General features: G+C 41.6%; 1 long non-coding RNA gene and 1 pseudogene across 1 annotated transcript in view; one reads left to right on the top strand and one right to left on the bottom strand.

Moving 5' to 3' along the window:
- Window positions 1-272, bottom strand: part of LOC148048218 (uncharacterized) — a 28,550-nt gene extending 28,278 nt beyond the window's left edge. Inside the window, exon 1 of the long non-coding RNA XR_015695818.1 lies at window positions 192-272. This is a non-coding gene — a long non-coding RNA (uncharacterized LOC148048218). The remainder of the gene's footprint in view (window positions 1-191) is intronic.
- A 3,253-nt stretch (window positions 273-3,525) lies between these two features.
- On the top strand, window positions 3,526-5,801 carry LOC106556667 (kinesin-like protein KIF2A pseudogene; annotated as a pseudogene).
- The last annotated feature ends 21,588 nt before the right edge of the window (window positions 5,802-27,389 follow it).

Raw genomic sequence — 27,389 nt, 5'->3', positions numbered from 1 at the left:
TAGGCCAATATTGAGTGAGGAAGAACTGGTAGATGATTTAATTGAAATACTTTTGGCAATTATTCAGATGATTGGGTTTTATCCAAGATACTAAGCCATCTCCAGGTGTTGTGCTATTAATATATCTATACTCTGAAAAGTGTAAAATATGGCAAGACATCCCAAATATTGCGATGTCTTGCCACAAATACCTGTGTGAGGTTCATCCAGGCAGATACTACATGCTGGTCAGATGGTTCCAAGGGTCCTTCTGCTGTCACATCTTAGATTCCTGGCAAACAGAATGGACAGATTATATACTCACTTTAAGATACAATTCATAAAAATCTCATTGGCATTTACCTTGAAGTAGAATAAAATGGAATGTAAGAGTTGGAAGGGACCTTGGAGGTCTTCTAGTCCAACCCCCTGCTCAGTCAGGAAACCTTATACCATTTCAGACAAATGGTTGTCCAGTCTTGTCTTAAAAACTTCCAGTCTTGGAGCATTCACAACTTTTAGAGGCAATTTGTTCCACTGATTAATTGTTCTTGTCTTTGAATATACTGGCTACTAGCTTGTCATGAGTGGATAGATAAACTATTTCTTTTTGGGATACTTAGAAGGAACTGAAAGGGCTTATAAGGGCTTACAAAGGCTTATTTTGCCTCCATTTACCCCACGGAGGAAGGTTTTTAAAGGGATAGAATAGCCTCTGGCCCTAAAAAATGTTGACGCATCCATTTGCCCTTTAAATCTCTCAACCGTTTTATAAAGACCTTTTCAACAACCTGCTACAGCAGGGGTGTCAAACTGGCAGCCGGTGGGCAGGATGCGATATGCACAGGCCACACCCACCCCACTCACCGGAGAGGGGAAATGTCATGATACATCACATGACAGCAACATGATGCTGCTAATTTGATACCTGTGTGCTACAGGGATGCACTGAGTGCTGTTAAAGGAATATTAGGGGAGAAAATGCAGCAACCTCTTTCTTTAGCATTTCTTCTAGAAAAAACAAATTTGAAAAGGAAACACAAATCTCATAATGTACCTCTTCTAAAATTGAAGAATATAAAACAAAGCTGAACAATGTGGCTAAAGTGGCAAACATCTTTTTTTTCTTCAAAAAACAAACATCCATTCTGTCATTAATACCTTGAGCTGAACATTTACTTTGGAATAACCTCCAAAATTTCAACAAGATGTCCTGATAAACATGCATGAACTGAATCCAAGATCTACTTTCTAACCTCTCATTTGGTCTCTTCTGGGGGATGTCAACTTGTCAGCTGAATGATTCCTGACCTTTTTAGATCTGACAAGTGAAGGCTAGTTTTCTTCTTTGGGTGTTGTTTGTTATCGTTCTCAGTTGGGAAGGCAACACAATCAAGAAAAGCTGGAGGCAATTGCAAAAGCAAGTCTGCAGCACAGCTGTTAGCTGGAAAAGAATGATGAGGGGATTTCCTATGAGATGTGTTAACTGATCTTAAATCTGCACAAAGCCAATACAGTTACAGCGGACATTTCATTTCCTAACTGTCCCCGATAGTTTACTTTTCCATGTTAGTTAGCTCCCTATTTCTGGGAGAGAAGAGAACAAAGCTAAAAAAGTAAGGTACTTAAGCATCTGAGCAATTAGGCTTGTGAAAGCTAAAAGAAATGCATCTTTGGGAGTTATATATTACACTCACTTGTAACTGTGTTTGCTTGATTTGATCTTAGCATCTCATGCTGATCCAACCAATTCTGAAACATGAGTTAGTGCAACATGTCTGTCCCATATCTGTCACACTTTAATGATCACTGTGTCTTCCAGATTTCTGGCACAACCATTACAATTATTAGTAATCATTTTTTTAAAAAGATATTCAACAGGAATGGGCAGCATAATACTTCACCTGTTCAATTTAAACCCGTGTATCCAAAATAAATAAATAAAGAGGCTACCTTTTTGCTAATCTGGAGATGGTACCTCATGCAAACAGTGTCCACTTTTCTGAAATTAATTTGACAGTTTTTCTGTTTGCACCTTCTTCACTGAATTTATCAACACAAATGTTTCAGAGTAACAGTAGTAAAGATCCCAGGATCTCACAAAATAAACTTGATAATATCCTGATCTTGCATCCCAACAGAACACCAATGCAAAATGTATCTTAGCAATTCACACAGTTTAAAATGAGCCTGCAATATTAAATCACAATCCTTTCTTAATAACACATAAACATTAGGGAAAAAAGTATGGCATCTTATGAGTGAGATTTCCAATTCATTAGAAATATTGATTACATTCATATCCTATTTATTTGTAAAATATATATTTATATAAAGGTAGGATACAAATAAATAAAAATCCTGCTTTTTTTTCTAAAACTTCATGACCATATACCAACATACAGTTACAAACCTATCATCTCCATTTAATCCAAACCATTCTGTGGACATTGCCCAATAAGGTTTATTAGAAATCTGAACTTGGGTCTTACTAGTTTTAGCCTACTATTAATGGGAAAATATAAGATACCCTTTTCCTGGAAAACACTCAGCATATTGCTGCACACTTACAAGAAAGTAAAAATCAATTTAGGGAGGATTACTGCTAAAAAGGCTGCACTATAAAGCTTCAGCTCTGGTTCTATGCACACTCAGAGCATAGAATATTGGACCATTAATCTATTATCCAATCAGCAAACTAAGCATGGAATGTGTCATCTTTGCACAACACACTAGCTAAAGTTCTCAATCCCACTGTTTGAATGCTATGAAGGGCAGACTGACTACAGATCTACTTTCTTCAAGGATGGGGAGTGGCACAGAGGACAAAAGCTTTATTTCTATTTTCATTATTTATTTATCAAATTTCACCCACACCTGTGCTTTTTCCAACCAATGGCCCTCTACAACCCCAACCCCCCCCCCCAACAACAACTTAGTGAATGGCTGTGAATTTTAGAAGGTACTACAGTCCAACTAATTTAGAAGGCTATGGAAGACTAGAACTGGTTTATTCGGAAATGATTTCTATATTAATTAGCCTCATTTCAGCCTCATTCAAACCCACACTTTTACCCCGGGAATTCAATCCTATTTGGGAATCCGTATTTCTACCTCTCTGGGACAGCCGGGTGCATAAGAACGGGAGCTCTGAGCTATTAACTTCAAGAGAAATTTGACTACTTCTTAACCCACGATAACAACTCCGAGAGAAAGTACTTCTTGACCCGTGATCACTTTAGGACTACACTGCAGTCTCCAAACTTGGCAGCTTTAAGACTTGTAGACTTCAACTCCCCAGAGATTCCCCAAGCAAGTTTGGAGATCCTGCTTTAGGAAAAAGTACCGATAAAAGTGGCGACGGATTCCCCTGGTAGGTCAAGTCCAACCGGTCGTTCTTCCCCCGCAAACGACCCCAAGAAGTCCTGCAAAGCAGCGTAAAGCCCGAGCCATGGGTCGCAACCACTTCGGGGGAGCCCTTGTGACGCAGGCTATGGTGCGGATGACCGTCCACCCAGGCGGAGGGCCGAGGGCACTGGCTGGGCCATGCGGGAGGGTGCCTTTTACCACCAGGCGCTGAATGAGCGTGACTGTCTAGCCAGGGTACCAGCTTGCCTACCCGCCCCCTTCTCTCGCTTCCCCCGGCTGCCCGGGATCGGCAGAGGCTACCCGTGCGATCCCGAGGCGAAACCGCCGAGCGCCATGGCCAAGCCATTCGGGGCCATCCGGCTGGGGACCTATCTGGACATCAAGAGGAGCGACGGGCGGATCCACCCGGCGCTGGTGACGGCGCTGCACGACGACGCCAACAACCTGACGGTGGAATGGATCGAAAGAGGCACCAACAAGGGCAAGAAAGTGGAGCTCGGACAAGCTTTCAGCCTCAACCCTCACTTGGCCCCAGTGGAGTTCAGCCCGGGGACGCTCTCCCCACCGACCCCGTCAGAGCAGGGCGACCACCCAACGCCGCCGCTCCACTACGCGGGGACCCCCGCCAGTAGAGAGAAGCCGGGAGGGGACGGGGTGGAGCGCGAGCTGAGAAGGGCCCCTTCGACGGCCGGCCGCAAGTCGCCCTGCGTGCTAGAAGTGGAGCGGCTGCGGGTGGAGCGCGAGAAGCGCCACTTGGCTCTGCTAGAGAGGCGAGCCCGGCGCGACGCCCGCGACGCCCACCCGCACGCGGACCTGATTGCCATGATCCAGCAGTGCCGCGAGGCCCTGTTGCGCGGCGGCGGAGGGGCCGCCCTGCTGGCCCAGGGCGGCCTTCTGCCGCCCAGCGGCCGCAGCGACGGCGCCTCTTCCCGCAAGATCTGCGTCTGCGTCCGCAAGCGGCCGCTCAACCAGCGGGAGGCGGAGGTCAAGGAGGTGGACGTGGTGACTATCCCCTGCTCGGGTGTGGTGATGGTGCACGAGGCCCGGCAGAAGCTCGACCTCACCCGCTATTTGGAGCAGCAGACCTTCCGCTTCGACCACGCTTTTGACGCCGGCGTCACTAACGAAAGCGTCTACGAGCACACGGCCCAACCGCTGGTGGAGACCATTTTCCGGGGTGGCATGGCCACCTGCTTCGCCTACGGGCAGACGGGCAGCGGCAAGACCCACACGATGGGAGGGGACTTCTCTGGCAAGAAGCAGGACTCCACCAAGGGCATCTATGCCATGGCCGCCCGCGACGTCTTCTTTCTGCTGCAGGAGCCCACTTACAAGATGCTGGAGCTCCAGGTTTTTGGCGCCTTTTTTGAGATCTACTGGGGAAAAGTCTACGATTTGCTGAACTGGAAGAACCGGCTAAGGGTCCTGGAGGACAGCAACCAGCAGGTCCAAGTGGTGGGCCTGCTGGAGCAGGAGGTCATCTGTGTTGAGGACGTCTTGAAGCTCATTGAGATTGGGAATCGATGCAGGACCTCCGGCCAGACCTCAGCCAACTCCCATTCCTCCCGGAGTCACGCTGTTTTCCAGATTATCCTCAAACGCAAAGGGAGACTGTATGGTAAGTTTTCCTTGATTGACCTGGCTGGCAATGAGCGGGGAGCGGATACCTCCAGGGCAGACCGACTAACCAGGTTGGAGGGAGCCGAGATCAATAAGAGCCTCTTGGCCCTGAAAGAATGCATTCGAGCGTTGGGGCGCAATAAAGGCCACACACCTTTCCGAGCTTGCAAGCTGACCCAAGTCCTAAGAGACTCATTCATTGGAGAAAACTCTTGCACCTGCATGATTGCCACCATCTCCCCAGGCATGAAGTCATGTGAACACACACTCAATACCCTCAGGTATGCCAATCGGGTAAAAGGTCTGGTGGTCGATCCCAATGCCTTCAAACAGTGCCATCGTATCTTGTCAAAGTCTCTCTATCAGCTGGAGGATTCCACCCAGCCTTGGAGCAATCATAGCTTGCCTGAGACCGATCAGTTCAAAATCTTCTGCATACAGAAAGAGGATCAAGTCCCTTTGCCAGCTCTTAGCATCATCTCCAGAGTGAAAGGGCAGAAGAAGAGGAAAGAGATTGAGAAAGCTCAGACAGAAGATCATCAAGAATCACTGCGATGGCTGAAAGCTTTTCTGAAGATGGCTGAAGATGTTGAATACGACATGGAGTTTTACGCCACCCAGTTTGAAACCATGCTGACAGAAAAGATTGCTCTCCTTTCGGAGATACAAGATAAAGTGAAATCTTTTAGGGCTAACCTCTGTAAGGAAGACTTGGAGAACAATGAGATCCTTATGAAAAGATCCCGCATTCTGTGAGCCCTGACAGAGTCTCTTTCTACTCTCCCATTGTTGAGTAGCGCTGGTCTTTCCCCACTATACATTGCATCTAACCATCTGGCATTGTAATGGCTTTTTTTAAAAGAAAAAAAAAACACAATTAAAATTCTATATCTCTGGGGATTTCCTGCTTAAAGAAAGAGGAATTGCCTGTTTTCCTCAATTCTGAAATCATGTAGAAACCTTCCAAGACCAATATAAGATATTTATTTTAGCATTATAAAGATAACATTCTTTAAGGCTGAGAGCACAATCCTTGGGCATTGACAGATTGAATTGGCTGTGGGTTTTTTAGAAAATAAATTAATTTAAAGAGCACTGTTTGGGGGGGAATAATACTTTGAAGGAATGAAGGCTGCTGTACGGATAGTATAAGCCTGAATTTAATGTCATTTGTTGCCATGCTGTCTGCCAAACCCAAGGAACCTGTAAGAGAGAATATTAAAAAAAATGTAGATAGGAAATAGTGTCTTTTTGGTCTGGTTATTCGAAAGGGATGGACTAAGGTAATTCAAAAATGTAGGAAAAACTTGGTAGCCAAACAGTTGCATAGTCTGAATTATATAAGAGGGATCTGTTTTATCATTTACAATTCAGCAAACTCAACACAAGAGGTTGAAGTGCAGGGGACAAAGAACATGTTTTACATACAAAAAGTCAGGCACATGGTTACCTTATGTATAAAACATAAGGAAAGCTATGGAAGATCAAGCCAAAGGTCTGTTTAGATTCTGCTCCCACAGTGGCCCAAGAGAGGCTTTGGGGAATGTCTAATTAGAATATGTCCCCAATTGCAGCTTCCTTGAATCTTTTTAATTTCTGGAATCGTCTTAATTGGAGGACATCTTCCCATATAATCCTTTTATCAAAGCTGTCCACCCACCATTTTTAGATAACATGGATTGTGATAACTCTTTACTCCAAATGTCTTGGGACTGCGACACCAATATTATTTCTATTTATTATGAAAGTTTAGCTTAAATCAATAAATTCAAAACAAAATCCATTGTGGTAAAAGTAACATAATAGGCAGATGTTATTGATCTACTCCCCACAGTATATGTCACTATTGGCTATGCTGACTGAAGTTGTGAGGTGTACTGAACATATGGAAGGCCTCAGTGATATTGAAGGGCAGGCTGCCTTTTCTTCAGTTCGATTTACCAAAGACCCTTGTCCTGGGTCTTGAAGCACTAAGCATTCCATTGAAGATACAGGAAACAGCTTCCTTCTTATATTGTAGGTTCTTCTGCAGCTTAGCAAGAATTTAACTCTTGACATTTTTAGAGTCAGGCAAATAGGATATCTCTCCAGTCTTCTGTGAAGAATAGATTACTGTATAATTGCATCAGTTGTAGTAAGTATGCTAGAAACTGCCTAGAATTGTTGGGAGTTGAGTGACTGATCAATTTAATAATTGTTGAATGTTTTAATTTTAAAATTACAACAATATAATAAATTTATATTCATTTTAAGTTATTTATATTAAATTCTCTTGCTATTACTATTAAATACTTTCCAGAAAGATTGGCAGATTGAGGAAATTAAAATGCTTAAAATGTATTTATACCTTCTTAATGCAGATCATTTGGCTTGATTTTGAAAATACCTGAGATAATGAGTAAAGGGAGAATCATTCAAATATTCACATGGAATTAATTAACTGGAAACAATCATTCTGTCCCTCATTATCATTTGACTTTTGACACCTATGTATATTCTTTTGGGTATGTCTTTTTAAAGTGATACACACCCAGTCAAATGTAGTCACTACCCAGGTATGAATTATATTGCTTTCCAGCCTCAAACAATAGCTTTGTTCCCTATTTCATTTCCCCTGTTAATCTGACAAAATGTATCATTCATATATGCTATGGTAGTTTCCAGATTTCTTTCTTATCCCTTCCTAAAGATGTTGAAGACATAAGACAAAGTCTTCTATTCAATAAAACTACCGTGGCTCAGCATTGGCTCTCCCATTGCCAAATCTGGCATAGAAAATATTTGCTACTTTTAGAACCTGAATTGATAGGATTCCATAATTAGATCAATGGGAACCTTTCTACAGTTTCCATTCACCAAGACAATCAGACATGTCTTATTCTTTGTTACTGAATATATTATTTCCACCTCTTATTGTAGCTAGGAGATTGGTTAATTATGGACAGGCAGCTTGCCCATTCAGGAGAGAAGGAGGGGAAAAGCTACTCTGCATTCTTTCCTATTTTACAACGAGAAATGGCTTTTCAAATGCTTTCTGCTAAATAGAAACCTCTATATTAAGAACTTACATCAGGGGAAAAATCATAGAGGCTAAAGTAGGCCTCTTTTCCTCTGATGTTCAGTGGGAGTTTTTAATCTGAAGAAATAACCGTGGAGATACTGAACAATGTTTTGAAATGTAATAAGTGGGATTTGCACTTTTGTGCTAAGCCATATTTGCTTAGTTTTAGTTTAGCATGTTGTGTGAACTCACAAGGTAGATAGCTTAGTGTGATGTGTATATAATGCTTATCTATGTCTCCTGGATTTTCTGCTTTCTCCCCATAATGGGATCCAGATTCCAAGTAAACAATTCTGCAATTGTTGGGAGGATTTCCCCCCCAAAAGAAAAGGTATGAGAAAACAAAAGCAAATTGCATTTATCTCAATTTGTAATAAAAGTTGGAGCTGCCCGTTATTGCCTGTACTAAGAGGTGAAACAAAACATAATTAGCTTTACAGTTTTGTTCCAAGCTTAAATTAATTTTCACCAAAGAAAGAATATGCTGTAAATCCATGTGGTCACTCAGCCAACACAATCCAGACATTTACCATCAGATACATGACCCCATGCAATGCACCCAACCCAACCTAACCCAATGCAATAGGGCAATATCTAAGACAGTTTAACAAAGAATCCTATTTCCCATGATATTCTAGAATTATGCTTAGCTGTTCCCATTCTATTTTGTATCTTTATACTTAGCAAAATATTATTGAATGCATCTAAAAGTTAGATTTAGGAGGTAAATGTATCCTTCCACTGTTAGAACAGTTATTTCATAACAAATTTTGGAGAATTCTTCTTTGAAGTAGTTTATTATTTTCCATTTTATCTCACCTATAATGTTAGGCTGTGTACATAGAAGCATGATCCTCCAAAGATTTCACTCTTGTTTACAGGTTTTAAGTGCTACTTCTGTTGGTAGCACATATATACATACATACATACATACATACATACATACATACATACATACATACATACATACATACACAAACATAGATACATAGATACTGTTGTCTGCTGTGAGTCTTTTCGGCATACAAGATTCATTATGCAGCTGGGGCTTGTTAGAGGCAGGTTTCGAGATAAAAGGACGGATGCTGCCACGCCCTAGTCGCAGGAGTCAACGTTCCTTCGTGCATTCCTTGATCCTTGATTGTGGTTTCTTTGCTGTACACTTGGAAAAGTGGTTTGACTTCTATAACCCTGATTCGTAGAGACTTTGGAAGAAGGGCTTTGCTTTCGTTTGATTTACCTTGTATTTGCCATAAGAAAGATTTGTGTTTCAGTCCGTTATCTTCTGGCAGAGACTTTAATTAGTTTAGTTTGGCTCGCAGCCAGTTTGAGCTGAGAACTGATAAAGAGAATTCCCTTTCCTTTTATTTGCCTGTCGTCTGTTAACAAGCGAAGGAGGGGAGAACAGAACAGATTGACTTCTGCCGCACAAACCTCCATTTCATTTAATATGGAGCAATTACATGCTGCAAATACGCAACTCGTGCAACAAATGGCTGTCCTGACAGATCAAATGGCTCAAATGCAGAGGTTGGTGCACCCCCAACAGACACGGAGGAAGTGCCCAGTAGCTATGCCGGAGAAATTTGACAGCAACCAGGACATGTTTGCAGCATTCTTGGGACAATGCCAGCTGTTTATTAGCCTGAGAGCGGAGGACTTTCCCACTGACCGGACGAAGGTGGGATTCATGATCAGTTTGCTCTCAGGCACAGCTGCCCGGTGGGCTACCCCCTCATTAGTTCAGTAGAGCCCTTTGTTGGATGACTTTCAGGGCTTCTGCCAGTATTTCAAATGGATGTTTGAAGATCCGATCAAGGAGGAAACAGCGGCTAGAAGTTTGAAATCACTGTAGCAGGGGAGTAGTTCATTGCAGGACTATGTGTCTGAATTCAGGCTACGTAGCCAGGATTCCACATGGAATAAACCAGCTCTAATGGACACATTCCAGGATGGATTGTCTGAGGTCTTGCAGGATGAACTGGTGAGGGTGGACAGGCCACCGACGTTTGACGCGTTGGTCCACCTGTGCCTCCGGATAGACGCCCAGCTGCAGAGGCGAAAGCCTCGCCGTGTATTCCAGGAGACCACCAGTATGCCGGTTCAGCAAGAGACTGCAGTGGACTGGGAGGAGCCCATGGAGTTGGGTGCTGTCAGACCTCGAGTGTCACGGACAGAGATGGACAGAAGACGTGCGGAAGGATTGTGTTTTTACTGTGGGGATCTTGGACACTTGGCAGGGAGCTGCCCCAAGAAGAACAGAAGGGTTGCGCGGACTGCAGCCATCCCTCAGCAACGCACGATCAAGTCGGACAACAGCACGTTGGTGTGGCCGTGATACCCCGTTCGCACAAGATAGCGTGCATTCGGGGTGTGTGGAGTCCCAGGGCAGATGCCCTGCCAAGTAAAGTAAAGAACTCCGACCCTGCGAACTCGCTTCCACCTCAGACTGTTCTACCCGTTGCATCCTGTGCTGCCGTTTGTCATCCCGTGAGCATGCAGGCTCTGGTACGGGATGCGCAGCGGGGTGACGACTGGGTGGAGCGACAAAAGGCGGAAGGTGGGGCCAGCGTCCCCATGGACTTTGGAAGGGGATCTTTTGAAGTGTCGGGGCTGGCTCTATGTTCCCGCAGGGCACATCCGTCAACGGGTGCTTGCGCAGATTCATTGTGTGTCTGCAGCAAGACATTGGGGGTTTGTTCGGACATTGCACCTGGCCTCCTGTCAATTTTGGTGGCCCCATCTGAAAAATGACGTACGGAGGTGCGTGAAGTCATGCGCCCAGTGTCATTGGGCCAGATCTACAAAGAGAACTCCGCCGAGATTCCAGCCGTTGTCGACTCTGGTCCCCGCAACACTGGACTTTGTGTCTAGGTTCCCAGTGGGGTGTCAGCGTCTTGGACCATGTTCTGGGGAGGCCGTCACCAACCCTCCTGGGCCGCACCCCGATCGTCAGCACCGGGGGAAGGGCTCTGCGGGAGGGGATTGCATGGTGGCTCGGCAGGAGTCGGTGGAGCTGCCGCTGGATTCTGACGGCGAGGGGGCATATGAGTTGGCCTTGGAGGAGGTGGAGGACCCTGGACAGGGTGTTAAGGCTCGGCTGAAGCTGGTAGAGCTGCCGTCAACCTCCAACGGTAGGAAGGCTGGTGGGTCGACCTTGCAGAGGGTGAAGGACCCTGGACAGAGTGTTAAGGCTTGGCTGAATCTGGTAGAGCTGTCATCAACCTCCAACGGTAGTGGGGCTGGTGGGTCGGCCTTGCGGAGGGTGGATGACCCTGGACGGGGTGGCGACACCGTTAAGGACGGAAGGAAACAGGGGAAGGCACCAAGGGAAATGGGTGCAGGTCATCCTGGGGACACGTCATCCCAACCATCGGACCCAGGGGAAAGGGCCCTGCGGTGGAGGATAGTGTTGTGACTCAGCAGATGTCTGCTGTGAGTCTTTTCGGGATACAAGATTCATTATGCAGCTGGAGCTTGTTAGAGGCAGGTTTGGAGATAAAAGGACGGATGCTGCCACGCCCTAGTCGCAGGAGTCAACGTTCCTTCGTGCATTCCTTGATCCTTGATTGTGGTTTCTTTGCTGTACACTTGGAAAAGTGGTTTGACTTCTATAACCCTGATTCGTAGAGACTTTGGAAGAAGGGCTTTGCTTTCGTTTGATTCACCTTGTATTTGCCGTAAGAAAGATTTGTGTTTCAGTCCGTTATCTTCTGGCAGAGACTTTAATTAGTTTAGTTTGGCTCGCAGCCAGTTTGAACTGAGAACTGATAAAGAGAATTCCCTTTCCTTTTATTTGCCTGTCGTCTGTTAACAAGCGAAGAAGGGGGGAACAGAACACATACATACATACATACATACATACATACATACATACATACACACATACACACACACACGTGTTTGTGTGTGTGTGTGTGTGTGTTGTATTGGTGCTGATAAATAAATAAAGGGAGACTACTATAGATCATTTATCAGTACCAATACAACACAAATGTAACAGAAGGCAACAGTAAAAATATTGGGTTTCTCTCTGGATGGTCTCTTATGACGAGCCGATGGACAGAGAATGGAAGCAGTGAACTTCCTCCCATATTTGGGCATACCAGGGGTTGTGACTTTAAATATATATATATATATATATATATATATATATATATATATATATATATATATATATATATATATATATATATATATATATATATCATATATCTCACATATATATATCATATATAACTGTCATATATATATGATATATATATGATATATATATATATATATATATATATATATATATATATATATATCTCACATATATATATCATATATAACTGTCATATATATATGATATATATTATATCATATATAACTGTCATATATATATATATATATATATATATATATATATATATATATATATATATATATATATATATATATATATATATATATATATATATATAATACACACATGTACAAACATTTCCTATGGGGTAGGTCATAAGCTTGTGATTTCAAGGGGAAAAATGGGAATTGGAAAAAAAATGTATAAAAGAGATTCTTAACAGAAAGAATTTCATTGGCAGATGAAAATCCCTAGTGAAGCCATAGTACGTTGTTTTCTATTTATTATAGCAATAGCAGTAGACTTATATACCGCTTCATAGGCCTTTCAGGCCTCTCTAAGCGGTTTACAGAGAGTCAGCATATTGCCCCCAACAATCTGGGTCCTCATTTTACCCACCTCGGAAGGTTGGAAGGCTGAGTCAACCCTGAGCCGGTGAGATTTGAACTGCTGACCTGCTGATCTAGCAGTAGCCTGCAGTGCTGCATTTAACCACTGCGCCACCTTGGCTCTACAGTTATATGTTTGCTTGTTTTTTTTACAAAATAGTTCTGCTAAAGTGGCTCCATCAGATGTGAGACTTAGAAGAACTTTACAGCATGAAGAATATTTTAAGGAAATCTTTTAATATAATGCCATATTTGTCATTATACACTCATCTTCCCCATCTCCAGACATTGAACTACAACCTCCATTTAAACACCTCAGGGAGTGTAGCAGCCGGAGACATTGTAGTCTAATATATCTGGAGAGGATTTGATTGAATAAGCTTACCATATATAATGGGGGAGGGGATTCGACTGCTCTTATACACAGAGTAGAATAAATGTGACTAACAATAGCTTCCATTGAACTCAGCAGGATTTATTTCAGAGTACACAAGAATAAAATTGCACAGCAATTCAATTAAAACCTGTGTGATTAATCATTTAGGGATTCTTTATATAGAACAGCACTAACATTTTTATCACCAGGTTGTAGTTGTGAGATTGAATTGTAAGACTTGCTGGAAGTGGGGCATTGAGTTCACAGCACAGGTGAGATGGCTAGCAGTTTCTTAGTTCACTGCTGAATCTCTAAGCTTTTATTCTCTTCTAGCTCTGATACTTAAAGCTGCATGCTTGTCCCCGATTCAGTGGGGATTTACTCCCAAGCTGATTATATTTTACAGAATTTATAGCATATCATCTAGGACAGTATTTGTGTACTTTTGAACCCAAGAAAAGCAGTTCAATAACATTTAAAACAAATATACTTGTGCAGTAGATATATAACCCAGTTTAGCTGATTTTAACTTAGAAATAAACCACACCAAACTCTTGAGAAGTGATCTTACCTCAGAGAAACATAGGTTGGGTCATCTTAAAAAGTCGTCCATGCTTCTGTTTGTTTTACCATTCCCATTTACTCTGTCATCACTTCCATTTTTTTTCCCCAGTAGGATGGCCAGGCTAACTCTATTAATATAAAGAATACACGTCTGGCAATTTTCTTAATAACAGCCTGCTCAACCCAATATTTTTACAATCAATTTGATGATTCAAAACTGCCTAACAGTGGCAGTCTGAAAAAATAATAGGTCTAATTTCTTTTTTCACAGTAAGATTTATAAGTTCACAGTAGAGTGATGCATGAAAAGCAGTGTGCTGTCAAGCACTTTGTGCAATGATACATTTAAAAAACTAAATATGTTCCTAAGGGCCATTACGGAGAAAGGTGATGGAAATGGCAGGATGCTTTTATTTCCTTTTATTTGTTTGGTTATTTATTGCTTGATTTTATTTAAAAGCTGATTCATTATTTCATTTTATTTCCTTTTATAGAAATGCATCTTTTATTGTCGCTTTCATATCTAAACAGTTTAGATACAAAGGATAGACGTCATGGTAGACTATGCTGTTGGCATGAATCTTCTCAGAAGGTCAGTTGTGGCCTATCTCTTACTTGAAAGTTGCTAAGTGTGGAGACAAAGGCACCCAAGTTGTTTATCAGAAATATTTTGCAGGGTGACAAACGCAAATTGGCCTTTTTTTAAAAAAAAAAAAATTTATTGCATTTTGCAACATTTAAAAGACCAAACACAAAACACAAATTTACACTTGTAACAGCTTTTCCATATCAGTATCCATATTTTCCCATAACAATCCTATTTACAAAAATTTATATTTCTATATCATTGGCCTAAGTTATATCCTTATTTAAATACCATCTATATATTATACATTTACCCTTTACGCCTTACATTTTACATTTACTCTCAAGTCAGGAATACCATCTATTCTAAATTTGATAGTACTCGGTTTCTTCCCTCTCCTTCATTTCCATAGACAGTCTATCCATTTCTGCACATCCATAGATTTTCCTTCTTGTAATCGGATCTTTTTGAGGGGGGGGGGGGCTTGTTTCTCTTTTTTTCCAGTTCTGTGCTAGTACAATTCTACTTGCCGTTAATATGTGTGATATTATGTATTGTAAATTTGTCTCCATTTTCCCATCAAAAATTCCCAGGAGAAACAATTCTGGCTTCAGCTCTATCCTCTGCTCAGTTATCTCTTCCAGCCATTTCTTTTATCTTGTGCCATTTTTTTCCAACCTCGGGACAGGTCCACCACATGTGGTAGAACGTTCCCTGTTTATATCCAATACTCTGGCGATCGGTTTGGGAACATTTTAGTCATTCTGACTGGTGATAGATGCCACCGGTAGAACATTTTGTAGAGATTTTCCTTATGAGCAGCTGACATCGTTAGTTTCTAATTTCTCTACCATAATTTATCCCATTGATTTAATTAAATATTATACCCAAAATTTCTCACCCAGCAAATTGGCTTTTTAACCCAGGCCAATGAGAATGAGGTTGGGACAAGATGTACAGGCAGTCCTTGATTTAGAGACCATTTGAAGTTACAATGGCACTGAGAGAAAAAAATGACATGACTGTTTTTCATATTTACGACCATTTCAGCATCCCTGTGGTCACATAATCAAAATTCAGACACTTGACAACTGACATGTATTTAGGAGAGTTGCAGTGTCCCAGGGTCATTCAATCCCCTTTTGCGACCTTTGGACAAGCAAAGTCAATATAGAAGCCAGATTCATTTAACAACCATGCTACTAACTTAACAAAGGTAGCGATTCCCTTAACGACTGCCGAGAAAAGTTGTAAAATGCAGCAAAATTCACTTTAAAAGTATCTTAGTGACAGAAATGTTGGGCTCAATTGTGGTCGTAAATCAAGGACTACGTGTAATCCCTGCTTGAAATTTCTGTAAAGCCTCCCTATCTTCATCTCATCTAGTCATCTAATCATAGCCCACACTTATTTTTTAACCTATGAAAAATAGGTTTCTTTTTTCAAATATCACCACCCATCATTCCTTATCAAGAATATGGTGAGTATGATAAGAATTAATTTTACAAAATGAAAACTCCAAAACTCCTTCATCAGTGGTAGTGTTCTGACCTAGGCTTCCCCAAAAAGCAGAAGGCAGAGCCCTGGTCCCAACAAAACCCCTTTTAATAAATAAATGAGAATTCCTCTCTTCCGCATTCAGCAAGGCCTGGCAAACAGTCTTTCCAAGGAATATTTATGACTTCAGACCTTATCTATTTTGGAAAGCTGCCATGTAAATATTTTCCAAATGTGGTGCTGTGCAAGAAAGACTGGGCACAGAGTCTCTGAGATTCTCAGACAGATCTTCACACTCCTGAAACGAATCTAACGACCGACGAACAAATTGTTTCCTGAAAAAGCCCACTCTCCTTTCACTCCTCTTTTATTTCCTATGGGAGGGGTCAATCACCTTCAACCTGTGATTTTACTCCTAAGTCGATCCTGATTTCTGAGTTGTTCTTTTCTTCTAGCAGCTCTGTGCATGCGCACACTGGGAACAGGCTGTAGCTGGTCCTCTGCTCACTGCTGTTTAACTAGATAGGCACCTGATCACTGCCAGACAGCCTTGGCCCCGTCTCTGCCTCTGATGCAGAGCCCTTGTCCGAGCCTTCCCCAGCCTCCAGGACTGGCCCATCCTCCTCCCCAACCACCTCATTGTCCGACTCTGTTGCCAGCTCTGCTGGCTCCTGGCGGGCCACAACAGGTAGACAGGAAATAGGAAAGTCTATTATTATTCATATTCTGATGAATGGCATACAGAATTTGCTGCAGACTAGTGCATAAAAACATGTAATTTCCTCAGGGCTATTGATAGAAAGGAAACTACATGTATATATACTTTTTAAAAAGAAAATAAAAACAAATATAAAGGAAGAAAAAAAAATCAGAACACTAAAAGTGCAAGAAAGGGAAAAAAAAGTAGAAAAAATTAGTCCAATCTTAACAACAGTTATAAGTACAATTATAAATTTACCTATTGCTCTAAGATTATAACATGATTATATTCTTTCTATAATCTTTTATAATCCTTTATAATTATTACTATAAATTTTAAATTCATTTTCTTCAGTTTTACTCACAGAGTCCATCTTTTCTCTAATCAGATAAGTCAATTAGGACATATCCAAATTTCATCATCTTTACCAATCATTCTTCTTTTGTTGGTAATGACAAATCTTACCACATTTGTACATACAATAAACTTCACTGCCGGAAACTATATTTCCCAGCTATCTTCGCTCATGTTGGTGGCATCTCATAGCAATAGATTTCCCCTTCTTCTTATCACTTGAAGAAAACAATAAGGAGACTAATATATCAAGTAGAAGGGGTGAAAACTGTCTTGAGATCAGTGAGATGATGGGTATATACATCTGGGATTAAAGTCTGACTTGAACTGTCAAAGATATAATACTTTGTATTTGAAATAAAACTATTGAGCTGTTGAGGTTTCCAAGCTGTGAGAGGGAAAAAATTGGCAATGGCCATACTCATAGTACTTTGTGGTTTGTTTGTTTGTCTGTTTTGGCAATTTAAACAAATACAGTGCCATCTAGATATTGCTTTTGCAATGAAATTTGTTATTCTTGTTTCTGTCCAAAGCCATTGCCCAAAGAAAAGCAATGCTGTCTCCCAATCCTATTGATTGTTTCTCTGGCAGGAGGAATTTAATGTGATAAGTGATTCACAAAAGGTATTCATGTAGTGACCTTGCAATTAACCTGATTTCCTTTGTTTGCTTTCCACAATGAACCATGAGACTGGGACTGGCATGACTAAACCAGTGGTGAAATTCAAAAAAAATTACTACTGGTTCTATGGGCGTGGCAGGAGAAAGATACTGCAAAATCTCCATTCTCAGCCCGCTCTAGTGGAAGGATACTGCAAAATCCTCAATTCCATCCCTACTCCTGGGGGAAGGATATTGCAAAATCTCCATTCCCACCACACTCTGGGGCCAGCTAGAAGTGGTATTTGCCGGTTCTCTGAACTACTCAAAATTTCCGTTATCGGTGCTCCAGAACCTGTCAGAACCTGCTGAATTTCACCCATGGACAAGTAATGGGAACTCACTCCATTATGCGGCGCTAGGGATTCAAACTGCCATCCTTTCTGATCGACAAGTTCAGCGTCTTAGCCACTGAGTCACTGCGTCCCATTGAGCCACCGTGTCCCATATTTTATAGTATGTGTGTGTGTGTGAAAATAAAATTATAACTTTTAAGAGACCCAAATCCTGTAAAAGATATTTTCTGTTACTTGTTTCAAAACACAAATCTTGTTTATCATGGGATCTATAAACTTGACTTTATTGCTATAGCAGGGTTTCTTTGGATTGGACTTTGGTTATTTTGTGAATCTAATCATTTATTTAACAAACCATGGCTAAGGAAAGTCTAGTTTATTGCAACATGTGGACTCAATTCCTGTGGTACTTTCAAGCCTCCAATTTTCTTGTGCAAATTTTTTCTTACAAAAAACGAGGATTGCAGAAACCAGCAGTTGGTAACTGATTCGAAACTGAAAATATGCCTTCTCCAATCTAAATTTTGTCAATCCACCAGAACAATACTCTTTTCGAACTTTATTTTCATATCACTGTCCATGTTTACTTCCACGTGGAAATAACCATATCAAGTTCAGTTAAATGTTTGGCTCTTTCTTATGCCAGCATATTATCATTGATTTGGCTAGCCGATAAGCCAACCAGCTCCTTCAGAATTGTAAAGTATTTCCCATATCTAAAGTCATAGGCATTTTTAATCTTTCAGAGAGTGCCCAGAAAAGATTTCAAAATAGTCAAGGCTATAGGTCCCACCCCTGACCATTCTACAGGGGTAAATCTATCAGAGCAGAAACATCTACATAAATCCATCATTAGAGATTATTTTTTGAGACAGAAGGAATCTAGAATGGCTTCTACTGAGATTTGTCTGAAATGGTATATAGAGTCTCCTGCATAAGGGGTTGGACTAGAAGACCTCCAAGGTTCCTTCCAACTGAGATCCTAAAGACTCCTGCTATAGTAGAAAAAAGTGAGTAAAGACCATATACAGCAGTTTTACACATACACACACACACAAAACCCTTCCCAAAACAGTGCAGTTAAATAAATAGTTTTTCAAGGCAAACACTTGGGTTATCAATGTGTCTTAATTTGTGTTGATGGTCATATGCCACCTGAGCCAACCATATAGGCAGCACTGACTGACAACTTTTAAAAAGTCAGTCAGTTACATGTTGTTAACTTGTATAGGTTAACTCTAATATTCTTCCAGAAGGTGCTGAAAACCTGGGGAACCCAGAACGAGATGGAGCCCTTTAAATGGCTCGTGTGATCGGCTGTCGCCGGGGCGGTGGTGAGAGGTTTGTGTGTGGGGGGGGGATGATTTTGTTATATTGTACTATATTAATTTATTTCATTCTTTTTGTTAGTTTTTATTGTTTTAAATGTCATTTATTCTGTAAGCAGGCTTGAGTCGCCATGGGCGAATAGGCGACAATATAAATCCAATGAATAAATGAATAATAATAGGAAGAATACCAGAAAGGGTGGAACATGGTAGACTCCATTTGTAGTTACAAAAACAATGAAAGTGAATATTATCTCTTGCCTTTCACCCCCATTTATGATTTTTTCAGAATCTGAAAAATCCCTAGATTACAGAGGTGGGTTGCTCCCAGTTCAGCCTGGATCAGGCAAACTGGTAGTAGTGGTGGCAGGAGGCTCCGCCCACCCATCCGGACAGGTGGATCACAGGCATGTGCAAGCACATGTGCGAGCGCGCCCAAATGTAGTAAAAAAATTGGCAACCTACCACTGATAGATTACTATACACGTCGTGGATCCAGCAAAGCTGTACTTTATGGGCAACTTCTGTTATAATGAATAAAAGACGCAGAGAGGAACAGAACTTGTAATAAATGTTTTTTGTTCTATATTAAACAAAGTAATACATCATCCACAACCTCAGGAGGAAAGAATATGTAGGCTTACAATTATGACTGAACTACAATTCCCAGGATTCCTCACCACTAACCTTGGCTGGAGCCCCTGGGTATTGTAGATCAGCTGCATCTGAGGTTCTCTGGGCTGGCCCTGAGTTCAACAGGTTATAATCGTTCTAAAAATTCAGTCCGTTTAATTATCTTTCTTTGAAAAGCATGCATGATTTATTTTCTCTGCATTCAGGAAATTTAAATGTAGGTGCCAGTTTTGTTTATAATCCTAGAACACATGGCTTATTTAATTTAGCAAACAAAAGGAAGAAGAGGAAAGAGAAACTAAGCCAACTTCTGCTTGCCCTGCCTATGGATTAAAAATCATGAATGAGGTTAATATATAATTAATGAGCTGCACTACTCAGCTGTGACAGCTTCCCAGAATGATGGATGAGCAGGAGGCCAGGATCTAAACAGCAGTCCAAGGTCAACCACAGTTGAGATTGTTGCTGTTTCCTGGTAGAGCTTTCATTCCTGAATCTTTTAATTCACCAATTCAATACACCAACCTCTCGCTAGTTTAAATCAATATTCAATATTTAAAATACAGTCAACACTCTTAAGAAACCAATCTTCATATTATATTTTCCTAATTTAATCTAGCATATAATATTAAATATGAATAACCATGCAGTGTACTTTAAAAAAAATGCCACCCAAACTACAATATTTCTCTAGTCAGGTCAAATTTAATTTTTAAATCACAAAGTCAAAAATTGATTTTTCTTCTAATAATCTTATAGTTGTTATTACTGTTGTTCTTACTACATGCAGTCCAAACCAGTCCACTGCAGTCTGAATGCCCTTTTATAATGGTTATGGGTTTTAATGTACCACATGTACCCACTGCAGATTGGGGAAAATCGTTGAAAAAATATTTCCAATTTAAAGCTGAAAGAAGGTGAATGCTCCCGCAACCTTGTTAGCTTCCATGCCTCTGAGGACTACAATTCAGTCTCCTGGATCTTGGTCAAGCGTTTTTAATCACTCTACCAAACTGGCTCTCAGTGTTAAGATATATTTGTTGTAGGGAATGTTTATAAGTGTGTGGTCAGTAAGTCACCCTCCCATCGTAAGACCTACTGACCACATGTAGCCCTTATAAGTAGAAGAACACCAGCACTACATTCTACTGAAGATGTTACCTAGCATGGTAACAAAATGTTCAGAAACCAAACCACAAGCTCCACCAGTGGTAGCTTCCTACTTGTTTCAGACCGGTTCATCCAAACCAGTAGTGGATGCAGGAACCGGCAGCAACCCAGGCCTGCCATGCCCCTTAACCGGTTCTCCTATGGCGGCACCATCTTGATTTCGGTTCTGCACATGCAAACAATTTTCCTTGCACAAGTTTGATTTTTTTTCCTTTTTCAATGTTTTGCGCATGCACAGACCTATTTATGTGCAAATGTGCACACATGCACACCGAACTGGCAGTAATACTGGCAGCAACCTTCATGCCTGACCTCCACCCTCATCCTACACCTGAGCTACAGATATTCGCCACTATTGCATATGTATGGGTGTGTGGGTGTATCATAGATAGGCATAGAGATAGAGAGGTATAGATTTAGCTAAATATATCAATAGAGAGATATAGATATAGATATACTGTAGATTAGATAGATGATAGATAGATAGATGATAGATAGATAGATAGATAGATAGATGATAGATAGATAGATAGATAGATAGATAGATAGATAGATAGATAGATAGATAGATAGATAGATAGATAGATGATAGAATAGGTTGCTTTGCAATATAATATAAAATGTAAAGGGATGCTATGAATGAACTACACACAGTAACCTGATTGGCAAAGCCATTTCAAGCTTCAACAAAGGTGATATATTATTGTGGAATATTTGAGGGTATCTGCCAGGTTTGCCATTTTATTTTTTCTTTCTTTGCTCTTCTAGCTTGACTTGTTTGCTTATTGCTTCTCATTATTTTGTTTAGTATTGTCTTGGGCCCTGAAAGCCACTCAAAGTTGTTTGGAGTCAGGAATCATCAAATCAGTCAACAAGGCTCTGCTCTAAAATGGATATTGGATTTTTTTTTCTTATGATCTGTACAGCTTAATTTATTTTACTGGAATTTATCTCTCTTGAACTTATAATGCCTAATGCTCTTACAAATGTCTCAATCTATTTTCATTTTAAGGATAATTAGGATAAAACCACTTTAATTCAAAAATAGTGACTATTCCAAATTAGCTATAATTTATAAATGAATTGATTCAAGCTAGTAGTGTCTTAAATTTAGAATAAATGCTGTTTTCATGGTCTCTAAGCAGATAACCACCTGCACTTGGATAAACATGAATTCAGTAAGAAAGTTACCTACTGCTGAATAAATGAGCAAGATTATATGCTTAACAACGTAAAAGAGAGAGGCTTGTTTGGATTATAGGGCTGGAAGACTGGTTTGTCTATTTATTGTATTGGAGTCAAATAAATTTTACTTCTATTCTAAAAACCATTTTCATTAGGTTTTTTTTTTTCCTTATTCTCAATAATAAACTTTGTTGTCCTGAGGAAAAGGACACTGGATCTGTAAGAAACAGAAAACTTTCTTATGTGACATACATGGACAGATATATGAAAAGAATGAAAATATAGAATAGTGGATACAATTCTGATGTCTTTCTTTCACAGGAATGTGAAATTTGAAAACATAGTCAACAAGAAGTTTTGAAGGTGGTAAACAGAACTGAAAGAATGGCAATTTTAGTTTAGTTTGAAAAAAAGTGAAGCTGTATATACTGTACATGAAGGGACGCGGTGGCTCAGTAGCTAAGATGCTGAGCTTGTTGATTAGAAAGGTCAGCAGTCGGCGGTTCGAATCCCTAGCACCATGTAATGGAGTGAGCTCCCATTACTTGTCCCAACTTCTGCCAACCTAGCAGTTTGAAAGCATGTAAAAATGCAAGTAGAAAAATAGGGACCACCTTTGGTGGGAAGGTAACAGCGTTCTGTGTGCTTTTGGTGTTGAGTCATTCCAGCCACATGAACACGGAGACGTCGTCAGACAGTGCTGGCTCTTCACCTTTGAAATGGAGATGAGCACTGCCCCCTAGAGTCGAGAATGACTAGCATATATGTGCAAGGGGAACCTTTAACTTATATAAATGAACAAGAGGAATATCTGTGCCAGCTAATCTTTTAAGAATATGGATGCTAAGCACATGGGGTAAAAATATTGAAAAATATTATTTTTAAATATATTAAGTAACTAAGGCAAATTTATTCCTTACATTTGGTCATTTGTACACTTGAAATTATTCTGGAAATAAATTTTCCAGGGATGTCAAACTTGTGTCATCACATTGTCATCAGGTGACGTATCACGACTCCCCCATCTTCACTAAAATGGGGGTGGGCCTGTGATATTGAGTATAATAGATTATAACTTACCCATTATCAGTGAAATAACTTTAGGTGCTATTTCAATAACAACATGTCGATTTAGTATTTATGTTGACTTTATGAATGGCAATGAAAAGTAAGTATTGAACCATGTTAAAAAGTTGTAGTCGCACTTATGGATTGGTGTGGGAATATTTGTGAATTAGCATTCCTAATAAATGAACTTCTTAGGATGACAGAATTCAAAGAAGGCGCATTTATTTTTTTAAAGTATATATATTAAAGTACTTTTTAAAAGTAATCTTAAGGGCAAAAATGTCCTGTAAAAAAACAAAATGACAAACTCGTCTCTCAGCATTATTTCTTTTTGGCTAAATTTGTAGATAAATCCGTAAATCCTTCAGGTAGTAAGCCTGGAGCCATATAGCCTGCAGGCCAAGGAATAGGAAACTTGCTAAAGTAGTGTGACCTAAAGCCAGAAGCCTGGAGTTCTCCAGTGATTTCTTCCCAGCAGTGTGACCATAGACACTACATTTCTATCCCTTTGATTTTTCCTTTACTGAAAAGATTCTTTAATTTAAAACCAAATGACAAAGCAGTACACTGGCTTTAGAATCATTTTCATTTTTCATTTCATTTATTAAGATTTATAGGCCGCCCTTTTCCCTGAGGGGACTCAGGGCGGCTTACAATCACAAGGGAAGGGGGTACAGTATCAAAAGACAAAACAAAATGTGAACAAAGAAAAAAAAATAAAACACAACTTTCGTTCAGCAATCAACACTCGGGCGGGTAACTTGAAAACCTATCCCCAGGCCTGCTGGGAGAGCCAGATCTTGAGGGCTGCGCGGAAGGTCTGGATGGTGGTGAGGGTACGAATCTCAACGGGGAGATCGTTCCACAGGGTTGGAGCTGCAACAGAAAAGGCTCTCCTCCGTGTAGTCGCCAGTCGACATTGACTGGCAGATGGAATTCGGAGGAGGCCCAGTCTGTGCGATCTAGTTGGTCGAAGGGAGGTAATCGGCAGGAGGCGGTCTCTCAAGTACCCAGATCCACTACCATGGAGTGCTTTAAAGGTGGTCATCAGTACCCTGAAGCGCACCCGGAGACCGACAGGTAGCCAGTGCAGCTCGCGGAGGATGGGTGTAACGTGGGCGAACCACGGTGCGCCCACTATCACTCGCGCGGCTGCATTCTGGATTAACTGTAGTCACCGGATGCACTTCAAGGGCAACCCCATGTAGAGCCCATTGCAGTATTCCAGCCTAGAGATCACAAGGGCTCGAGTGACTGTTGCGAGAGCCTCCCGATCTAGGTAGGGCCGCAACTGGCGGACCAGGCGGACCTGGGCAAATGCCCCCCTGGTCACAGCTGACAGCTGGTAATCAAAAGTCAGCTGTGGGTCCAGGAGGACTCCTAAGTTGCGGACCCTATCTGAGGGGTATAAAATTTGACCCCCCAGCCTAAGTGTTGGTACATTAGCCAAATTGTTGGGAGGGAAACACAACAGCCACTCGGTCTTGTCCGGGTTTAGTACCAGTTTGTTAGCGTTCATCCAGTTCTTAACGGCCTCAAGACCCTGGTTCATCACGTCCACCGCTTCATTGAGTTGGCACGGGGCGGACAGATACAGTTGCGTATCGTCCGCATATTGGTGGTATTTTATCCCGTGCCTCCGAATGATCTCGCCCAGCGGTTTCATGTATATGTTAAATAGTAGGGGGGATAAGACCGAACCCTGGGGCACCCCACATGTTAGGGGCCTCAGGGACGATCTCTGCCCCCCGACCAACACCGACTGCGACCTGTCCGAGAGGTAGGAGGAGAACCACTGCAGAACAGTGCCTCCCACTCCCACCTCCCGCAGTCGTCGCAGAAGGATACTTTGTCTGCATGAGCAACTCTGAGGTTCACACAGGCTACTGTAGAAAGTTAGTACCCACTCATCTCCTAGAAGAATGAAATATTTTAGGAAATATTAAAAAGGCAGAATATTATATTTTCCTATATGTCAGCACTTATTGAACGAAACCAAGTATCTAGGTAGCTCTATTCATAGGCAAAGCAAATACTGCAGGCAGAAATCCATTCCAGACAGAATATTTTGAAATTCGCTGCAGCAAGGTCTGAACAAAGGTAGGATTTGCCCTCAGCCGCAATAGGAATTGCCCAAAGCCCCTTCATTGCATCACCCTCAGAAACCTCAATCAAACTTAGCTCAGACAAACACCGCAGAGCCCTTATGTGAGCTTACACAACCCCCAGGACTGGGCCATGTTCCTCCCCAACCTCCTTACTGTCCGACTCTTCTGCCAACTTTGCTGGCCACCACCAGGCCACAACAGAAGTTATCTTTTTCATTGGTGCTTCGGGGCTGCCACATTTAGTGCCTGGGAAAACGGGAGGGGGGTTGCAAGGAGCCGGTGGAGGATTAGCCATAACAACATTCTTTTCTATGGGAGTCAAAGACACTCAGCCTGCACCTGGATGGGGCAGGTGGCACGCAGATGGCACAGGTGGTACACGGAAGTTCAGGTTGGGCCATTGGGCCGTTTTCCGCCCTCCCCAGAATGAAACCAGAGCTAAGGGCTGCCGTTCCGGCAAATATGGCTCCACGTCATCACAGTCCTAGGAGTTTGAGCGAAGTTTGGTTAAAGTTTCTGAGAGTGATGCAATGAAGTGGCTTTGAGCCTAAGAAACAAGAAGAATCCCAAATAAATTATAGGAAGGCACTGTCACCAATTTACTTTCTCGGGGTGTTCTTTCTTACTATGGCAGCGTTTATGACAAGCTGTCAAATTTCAAATTGGCTCACTAGAGCAAAAACAGTTGAAGACTATTCCTGAGATACACTACAGTAATAGTAGTAAAAGCAGACGCACTTAATGTCCTGCAGCTGTTTTCAGAACAGTACTTAGACAAACTTGTGCCAGTTTTTAAAGTTGATTTATAATTCCAACAGGGCCCTACCGTTTGCAGTCATACCTACCTGTCCAATACTATACTCTGGCAGTTTCACTAGCAAAATTATAAGTCCAGTTTCCCAGAAATAAGAAAGCCTGTACCACACATTAGAATAGCTTTCTGCTAAACGTTTGGACACAATTTGAAGAACACTTAATCTAAAGTTGAGTCAAAACTGAATTATTTCAATCAGGACTGGGGAAGCTGCACCACCACCACCCCTGATATTCTTCAACAGGGACTCTTAACAACCTTCAGTCAGGCTGACCAGGGCTGCTGGGATGTATCTTTCAACATCCATCTGGAGATTCAGATGTCAGTCCTGGAAGCTGTTCTGATTTAGGCTTCCTTAAAAAGCATGAAACAGAGTCTTAATTCCGGCAAATCCCCTTTTATTTACACAACTGTGAATTCCTTTCATTCACAGTCACAAAAGCTTGGCAAACAGTCTTTCAGAAGAATATTTATCAACATGAACCTTATCTGGCTTGGAGAGCTGCCAGATAACTAGTTTCCAAACGCAGGGCAAGGCAACACTTGGCACAGAGTCTCTTATAGTCACAAACAGAACTTTCCACTCTTAAAACAACTGAAGGAATGAATTGTTTCCTGCGAAAGCCCACTCCCTGATTGCTCCTCTTTTGTTTCCTATGAGAGGAGCCAATCACCTCCAAAGAGTGGCTTTACTCCCAGGTCAACCCTGCTTTCTTAATTGTTCTTGTCTTCTGGCAGCTCTGCGCATGCACACACTGGAAACAGACTCCAGCTGTTCCTCTTCCTCACTGGCTCCCACTTTGCCTCCGATGCAGAGCCCTTATCTGAGCTTCCTCAACCCCCAGGACTGGCCCATGTTCCTCCCTAACCTCCTTACTGTCCGACTCGGCTGCCAGCTTTGCTGGCCGCCATCAGGCCACAACAGAAGCTATCTTTTTCATTGGCGTTTCAGGGCTGCCACATTTAGTGCCTGGGAAAATGGGAGAGGGGTGGCAAGGAGCCGGTGGAGGATTAGCCATAACAACATTCTTTTCTATGGGAGTCAAGGACACTCAGCCTGCACCTGGATGGGAGTGACTGGGGGTCGTCTCCAGTTGGAACATTGAAATGATTGGATCATGTTATGGATTAGTGGGTGCAGGGGATGGATCTTTGACTCTCGTCTGGGTGGGGAAAACCCCGAACTCTCAGAATTGGGTTTTCCCAGATGTGCCAATATGACATTTCTAATAAAATGGAACTTTGAGGAATCGCTAACCTCGGAGTCGTCTTTAGTTGGGGGTG

Source organism: Thamnophis sirtalis, unplaced genomic scaffold (genome assembly GCF_051295495.1).
Source record: "Thamnophis sirtalis isolate CommonGarterSnake01/CBP01778 unplaced genomic scaffold, rThaSir2_p1.2 scaffold_3, whole genome shotgun sequence".
Classification (NCBI taxonomy): domain Eukaryota; kingdom Metazoa; phylum Chordata; class Lepidosauria; order Squamata; family Natricidae; genus Thamnophis; species Thamnophis sirtalis.
Note: the sequence above shows the minus strand (reverse complement) of the source record. Positions and strands in the feature narration are given on the sequence as shown.